Genomic DNA, 8,888 nt, shown 5'->3' on the forward strand with positions numbered 1-8,888 from the left:
TGCGACCGAAACAGATACGAGCCAGTTTTGGATGCGCCATTGCACTACGTGGCAAGAGACACCCTCTTCGGTTCAGAATCGTGTCACAGCTCTAGAGCAAAGGGCAGCTTAGCTACATCGGATGCACGCTGCTTCGCCTCCAACAAAATTAACAAATTTATGTCTGGCTAGCATGTAAGAACAAGATCGTTCGATTGGTTTAGTAAGCCCACGTAGCACCAATTGTATAAATGACCTCTTCTTGATGTCTAAAGACTTTTTCGCAACGACCATGAGCAGTCTAATGTCGCGTGGTTGTATATTATTGTTAATGTCGGCAGGCTGCGAAGGTGTTGGTAGACCAGCAGCGTTAATAAAGCATCCCCGTGCTACATAATTTGTATTTCTGCCTACCTATGCTGCTATTGCACATCTTCATAGAGTCGCACACTCGACACATTATGCTCAACCTCATTGAGGTAGTGTCTCGGAGGATATTTTACCACGCGATCAATCCATGCGGCTGACATGTCCAACACGAGGCCTAGCCCCATGAATAAAGGTTGCCAAGTCTTCGATGAATAACTCAAAGCTTGATGCAACCCTATCTATATCAAGGTACAGCTTGGTTGTGTCCTCGCCAGTAACAGCGTCGCAGAAAGAAGCGAAATGAGCCATCTTACGCAGACCGCAATACCGGTATTAGCCAACGCGTCTTTGAAAGGCCAAAAGTAAAGTCCGCGCTGATGGACTGCCGACATTCTACCGAAGCCGGCAAGCTCGCCAAAGGTGCCGACGCGTGCGGCGAGCATCAACTCTTTGACGCGTCTTACATATGTGCACATATATTCTCACCCACTTGTTCATGCTGGGCTATAATTGTAGAGCGATCGACCAGCAGTCTTTTTCTTTCAGTTCGCTACTCAAAAAGGTATTAAGTGCCTCAAACACTATTCTGTTTTTGGGGTTCTCATGACGAGTTACCTTGAACTATTAAATGCCAAGTGGGTCAATGCTGATATTAAGCAGGCCGTAGAAAAAAAAACAGCAGCGCAGATGTGCAACCAGGTGCTTTGATCTAAGCCAAAACTCCTTGCCCCTAAGGTTTGTAACAACAAAATATATGTTGTGTCTGACCCACACGCAGTACATATAGTTTCAGTGACTGGTAATATTAGAGTATTTCACTGTCGCGGCGACGCGAAAGCGCATTCACTACCACATTAAGCCGACCCAGATTTTACCGTAGCACAAAGGTATACTCGAATAATCACCTTGCACTCTTAGTTGAATTTGTGGGGGACGGCTTCGCTGTGCTCAACGACTAATGATCTATATAGATCACAAACGGCTTATAGCGAAGAAGTAAAATCTGGGCTTGACAAGAGCATACTTAATTGCAAGCAAATCCTTCTCGTGAGCAAAATAGAAATTCTACCCCGCTTATGCTGGCAAATCGAAACGCAATCAGGCGTTCAAACCCATCGGCATCTATTTAGGATAATGTTCATTCTATGGCAAAAACTGAATATCGTGACGGGCAGCTTCAAAGTAAAAAATACTTGCAAGAGCTTAACGTGGTCATCCACATTCGGCTCTTGCGGCTCATACAACTATGGACGAATGTGTCGCCAAAATAGGATTGCGCAAGGCCACGATGTGGCTTGAACAGCTGCGTCACCGGACAATTGAACGTTGTTGGAGCTTGAGACATCTCATGTGGCATAATTATTAACCCCTAGGGCATCCCACTCGGAATAGTGCGGGGGTTTAGCTATAACTCATGTGCAGTTAAGTTCAACCGAAGCACAACCGACCGTAATGTCCTGCAGCACATTCTTATGAGGAAACGGCGTTTGCGTTGAAAATGTGGTTGCATGAAGTGCATTGTAAGCATACGCAATACGTCATTTGCTATTTCTCTGACACAGAATGTCAGCGCGAGCTTTTATCTTTATTTCACCATGCTTTTTGTATGACGTCAAAGGAAGCGTCAACGACGTTACACGAATTTCTTGAATCGGCCATTATCTTATGACGCATTATTTGGTACCAGCAAACAGGTCATTGTATTATCGTTTTCTTGATATGGAAAGAGCACACGTGATACTCTTATAATCACGTCATGATGCTTCTACAACATAGAATAGATCTCTTGGATTTTTGATAATAGCCGTTGCGCTGTAATGCTCTCCGGATAATACTTACCTATGACGGATGTCGAGATCTACTCCTCCTACGACACCGACAGTACCCTTTCGGCAACCTCACTATTTATAAACTTCTCTGCTGAACAAAAAATTGTTGGCGGTGATATCATCTGCATTTGAAAGGTTTACGTCATTTAAGTGGCTTGTTCTCCAGACTCAGTGAAAATTCTGCTGGAAGTATTGAGGTGAAACCACAACCCCTATGGCTACCCGATCGCTTCAATCACGAGTACATAACCTTTTCGCCACTCATCAGTCGAGGTTCTTTATCCCCTCCGCTGTGGGTGGTTTCGACGGCATCATTGTCTCATCTGACATAATTTGATCTTTTGCCTAAGGTAAGGAGTGATGTTCAGCTCAGGACTAACCCGGTCACGATAAAAGAACCTTCCTCGCCATTTTCTCAGCTTTGCACGCTGGACGCGTCACGTGATGGTTCTGTAATTGTAGAAAATTATTGTTTGTTAATTCTGGGCCTAGCTCATTTGTAGTAAACCATCGCTTAGTAACTCTGGGTCTAGCTCTTTTTTGCGACTAACATTCGCCCGTCTCCACCAGATCGGACACATAAAACGCACTCGCACGTACTCGTCCGCATTGCCTCGGGCACAGGAGACACCAGGTCGCAGCTGGAGCCAAGCGTTTCACCAGAGACACTGCGATGTTTATCGCTATTTTTTGTCTCATTAAGAGTCCATGAGTCACTGCTGGTTCTGTCTTCTATGCCCATCGCAATCGGCAATATTGTTACTAATACATTATACCAGACCATCTTTTAAATCAAGGCTATTGCAGCGCTTCAAAAGCGCTTCTGCTTCCAAGCAAAATGGGTTTATGACTCGGCAGAGCGCCACTTAGAGAGAGGTACGTTGCACCTAATGATTTTGACTTCCATTCAGTTCGTGACTTGTGGCAATTCAGCACACCATACCTATCGTCAGATTGAGTCTCGAATCCGGATCTGGGACGAAACAACCCTATCACGCTGGCGAAGGCCTTACACTTTATAATAGGGTCGCAAGTGATAAAATCATGGATATAGTATCTGTTTATGGACATAGTATCTGTTTTGACACCTCCTTCTTCAATGCACTCAACTGTTCTCGACAGCCGCGATTGCATCTGTTTATGAAAATATCAGTCAAAATATCAGACCGTTTGATCTCTGCCTCCACGAGGTGCAGCAAAATTTAAATTTTTACCCTGTGCTGACTAGATTTTGTCGGACAGCCTTACGGGAGCCCAGCTGTTAGTTAAGAGAAAGGGGAGCACGCAGGAAGCAGATATTCGGAGCTCCACAAACGTAATATCTACCTAAAATACAGAGATTATGGCCGCCAAGCACTCTGTTTACTTTTCTCAGCATGGCTAGTATCCATCGCCCCTGGTGCATTCGACGAGCTTCTACGTCTGGGATGATCGTCCAATCGATAGCAGTCTCGAAAGCTGCAGGGTGGTTGCGAAAGCTATATTTACGATCCGCATATGTACGCTTACCGTCCAGTAAAGATGGACTCTGTTGCTGCTGCTGTGAGATGATCTGTCACCATTTTTATAGAAAGTCCTTATTGAATTTTGCGCGGAGTGCTAGTGGATGCCTCCCTTGACGGGTAGACAAGATTGTTGAGCACACACGGTACGCCAAACCAGGCAGTGCAAACATCCGCCAAAGCTGTCGCTTCATGATTTCTTATGTCAAATACACCGCTTCTAGATACACTACGAGAAAGTGTTCATTTTTGCACGCGACTTCCTTGCGAGGAGATCGCTAGCGACGTGCTATTGCGCCTTTTGGAGCATTGCCAAATTGATGACCCCCTTAAACTTTCTCACAGAGAAATATCTTTTGTCTCTGCGTTCGAATGGCTGGCCGAACGCTCAACGTCAACGACCTCACAGTGAGTCCTGTTCGTCTCTCCACCGACTTCGGTTGAGGCGCTCCTAGAGGTGTCTCATCATTCTTATCACAGGTAAACGCCTTCAGGCGAGCAATTATCACAATCTCTTCGTTGGGTTGACAAGTTCCTCGTCTTTTTTAACCCAGCGATATGGCGAAGCATGTCTAGCTGCTAATATTAAAATATGAAAACTCATGCTCAATTATCACAGGGATAAGACTCGGTCGCCGATTGACAAGTGCTATGAAGTACAACGGATGCAGTGCACCTAACATAGAGAAAGCGCTGACTCAATGAGGCTGCGTTTAATATTGACCAGAGAACAAATTCGTTCGCACCACCCGAGAGCGGAACTGAGAATATCTCAAATGATTATATGCTTATTTTGTTTTTCTATCAGAAGTGAAAACTATTCCTCTTAAAGTCCTCATACTCATGCAATTGTGTTCTTTGTTTAAATTAATAAAATTTTATGTATAGCGTAGCATGATGATAGCAGCCTAAGTTACCAACTGACTTATGCGTTAAGGAAAGGCATCATCTTCTCCGGTACCGTATCCTTGGTTCGTACGACATGATCTGGTACACAACCCATGACAATCATGACGCAAGAATTCATGACACGATTTTTCCTCAAAACGTTAAATGAACCTGAGAATTGACAAATTTAAGACAATGATGAAAAAGCATAATATACTAGTTCAAAGAAAACTTGACTGTAACGGGGTAACACGTACCCTGGTAGGAAGGGGTGGGTCGCTCAAGATGGTGTGGCTACACCTTAGCAAAAAGTCACTACGTGGCTGGACTGCCAGCAGTTATGCAAATCAATTAGGTTCTATTATTTAACCGAGAAAACCTATACTTGATATCTCAGCTGCTGACAGCGTGACGCCCCTCGTGTAAAATACAAACAAAAAATACACTTTACATTTTAAAAGGAAGAGTTTATTTGCCGGGAGATAAGGTTGTGGTTAGTCTTGGAGTAAGCAGATTGCGATCAGCTAAATTCGTATTGGCTCTAAGTAAAAACAAAGATCACCGATCTTAGCTAAGCTTTTTACGGCGGCCCCGCAGCATTGGCCCAAAGAGCTCACGTAGATAAATTTCTGGAAAATTACTTTTTACTTAGCACTAAGAAGTGCGATCAAATGCCTTGTAGGTAAAACACATAATTTCTCTTCTATACATCAAATAAGGCTTTTTCTTACAAAGTTTAAGCCTAGTACTTTTGATTTTTCGGTAACAAATCCACATGTATTGTATTACGTTAGGCTTACAGCCAACGGATGCTCTGTCAAGTATAGTTTCCTCTCAGTTCAAAGAGCTGGATATTTTTAAAATCAAAACTATTTCAAGCTCGTACTGTCAATACATCTATGCTACCGACAACTCTAAACTGTTGTGTATTGCTTAGCGTTTAACTAGTAGCCCCGTGCCTCTCAGACCTGTCAAATCAGAGAGCTATCATACTTGTCATAACTTTCTAAGCTATTTAGTGCTTGCCGAGCACATAATGCACTTGGATGTACGCTGCAACACTTGCACCTTATCGTTTACCCCAACGAGCACCATCCGCATCATGTATCTTCTTCCTTACGTGTTCCTACGGCTCGACGACTCCTAAAGAAGACAGAGTCCTCTTGGCTTTCAATCGGAAAGTCGTCCCCGAGGAAAAAGCCAAAGTAGACTTGAATGCTTACGCTTGTAGTGACTTAGCGGATCCTGATCTAACATTTTGGCCCTCATTCAGAGACATGCGATTAAGCCGCTCGCTGATAGCGCGGAAATGTCTACGTTTCACCTCTCTTCTCCATTAGTCATGCACTTCATGCTCGTTGCTGCGACGAAAAGTGTCACGACATCCCACATCGGGGCTCGCGACAACGTCCAACTTGCCACCAATGAGCCGAACTTCCGATCTTGCCCGTTTGCATTCAATAAAGCCGCGAAATCTTGCAAATTCGATCGCGTCGTGATTATGCATTTAACTATTTAATGTTGATCGCCACATGATGACAGAATCATTATACGCTTGTGCGTGCGAATTATCCTCTAAAACGGTGAGTGAAATGAGCTTCAGAAATGTACTTCACCCCCTATCTGAGAATTACATGTCACCACTTTTCGAAATTCCAGCCGCTTTTGAGCATTCGGGTTAATCCAAACCTCTGTGAGGACCGTTTTGTAAGTACTGAATGCTGGAAAAAGTACTGACGGATATCACAAATGACTCGAGTGACGGGTGAAGAAGACTCATCGCCTCATCCATTTCACAGCTTAACAAGCCAGCCTCGGTGAAGAATACATTTAACTGGAATGTCGATCTGGGTTAACTTTGCGAAGAACAAACGCGACGTGATCGTCGATGTGAACCTCAATATTCGAGCTATTGCTGGAATTCACCCCACACATCTTGATGACCGCTTCTGGCCAGTCTTGACCTTAGAATAACGTTAACAGCTGAAAAGCGCGTTAAACTGAGGCACTCTACCTTTTTCACATGAGACTTGGTGGAATGCTCGTAGTGAACTAAGCTATTTGTATGTATTCTTCAACCTCCGCCATTTCACTGAGTGGAATAAGGCACCTCAAGCGCTCATAATATTAGACCGCTGCTCTAGATCAGAAGGTAATTAATAAGATAACTGAAATGCTTTTGCTACTTCAGCAGAGCGATTCACACCAGACTGGCTTGTAAGAGCCTATTCGTGATCTGGTCAACAAGCCACCGCTGTCCTCGCATATTTTTTGTAATGGTAAGAAATTACGTTTTTGATGCAACCTCGAATGGCCTGACGTAGTGCGGTAGCAATTTTGTTTTATAACAAATGCAGACCTTGCTTGTACTGGTCGAATAGCAGTCATCATATAAGCTAATTCTCTACCCATATTTGAATCTAGTTCGGTTATCGCTAAATTGGTATGCTGCTTTGCATAACCTCATAGGAGCGCAAACTCGGCGCACGACACTACTGTATCAAACAAACGTTTCAAACTTGTGGTCGGGCTGGCATTGTGCCCGGTATGTTTTCGAACGGAAGGATCAAAAAGATAATAGAGCCAATTGTTAGTGCCAGAACAACAATTTTTGCGGATTTCTGCTGCATTTACGGAATCAGCCGAATGTTGTCTGCAATACAGGCTGGGGTCACATAATCCCTAGCTCTCATTTCTTTTCAAACCATTGAAACATCCTCCCTGGGCAATAAAACTGTAACAACCAGAATAAGATGCCTGTGTTGTCCATTTGTAGTCGCAGTACGGATCGTATTAGTAGATTACAGACACTAGCTCCTGCACAGCTTTGATAATCTCGAGATTGTCTTTTGTCAACCGCAACACCTTCTCTTGGTGCTATAAAGCCGAATTGACGGCTGTAGTTGTAAATTAAGCTTCATGAATGCTGAAACTTTTCCTCAGGATATCTCAGGGCAGCGACTATTGCTTTGAAATTTGTTAGATAACGCTTGGCGTGAGAGTTCGCGCTATATGACAGCCAGCTTGCATTTCAAGTCTAAGAAAGTGCCACCGGATGCTCAAAGAGTTGTTTGTCTAGTTGCTTGGCGAGATCATTGCGCTCTATCATGGGCATCATCCAAAGTAGCTTCCAGATTTTTTTTCATATTGCCGAAGCCATATTGCGTTACAATGCTTTGCACTGAAAATGATATTGAATGCAGCGGGGCTGCCGTAGCTTTGCGCTTAGAGCTAGCGTAAATCAGGTCACCGACCTCTCCTTCTATACTTAAAGCAAGTAGAAGTACAGCGGATCGCATTCCGCTTACTCCAAAAGTAATGACAACCTTAATCCAAGGCTAATTAACTCTTCCGTTTAAATTCAAAACTGATTTTTGTTTATTTATATCTGCGGCAAAGCCGCCTAATTTTAAATGCATAGATTTTCCTAAATATGTATAGTAGAATCAAAATACATGTATAACTACTGTCTATCCAGCCCCGTACCGTAATCTTGTGTGGGTGTGGTCACACCATGCCCATCTGGTCTGACTCACACCCTGTTTCCAGGGCATGTGTAACTCCGTTAAACTCTCTCCCATTTTGATTAAAAATATTTGCAATTCCAATCGATTATTGCCTCAACGAGGCTTGTGTGTCCGTTAGACACTGCGTTGGAAATTAACGACTTTAGTGCTCAATGAGCCCTGTGTCAAAGACACCGAAGTCTATGTCTCGCTGGCTCCGACAGCACTCACGGGCAGAGCTCAACTTCGTCTTCCGCACGCAGCGCCATGTCGGACCGTGCGTCCGCGGCATCAAGGGATGTAAATTCTAGGCTTGTTGAGCCCGAGCGTCGCGCTCCGCGCACGCTATCAGCGACGAGTGACCTCGTTGGGGATGTGGAGGTGGTCGGCAACGAGTGTGACACTCCTTTTCCCGGGTGGGATGACGAGGAAGGCGAGCCACGCCGGCGGCATGAGACGAGCCTTGCTCGCGCCTTGCAAACCCCATTCCGGACCTCTCGTCACCTGAGGAACGTGGTGTCATCACCAATGACCTCGACAAGGCACAGAGGCGGCAGTGAAGCTGCCACTAAGGCGGCTCTGATGTGCGCCCATCCACGGTCAGCCATTGACCCTCGTGTGGAATATGGCTTCTACCCGGCGGATTCCGCTGTGGAAGCGACGGTAGCGGTAACTCGATCGTTACGCGTCCACGTCATCATGTCCCCGGCCATTACGGAATCTGGGCTTCCCGAACGGAAAGCTCTTCGAGCTCGTATCTTGGTCCCACAAGAAATTCCGTTGGACGTTTATCGCACTCGTCTACGTGCTCAACG

The sequence above is a fragment of the Plasmopara halstedii genome (assembly GCF_900000015.1).
Source record: "Plasmopara halstedii genome assembly, contig: Scaffold_42, whole genome shotgun sequence".
In the NCBI taxonomy this organism is placed as follows: domain Eukaryota; phylum Oomycota; class Peronosporomycetes; order Peronosporales; family Peronosporaceae; genus Plasmopara; species Plasmopara halstedii.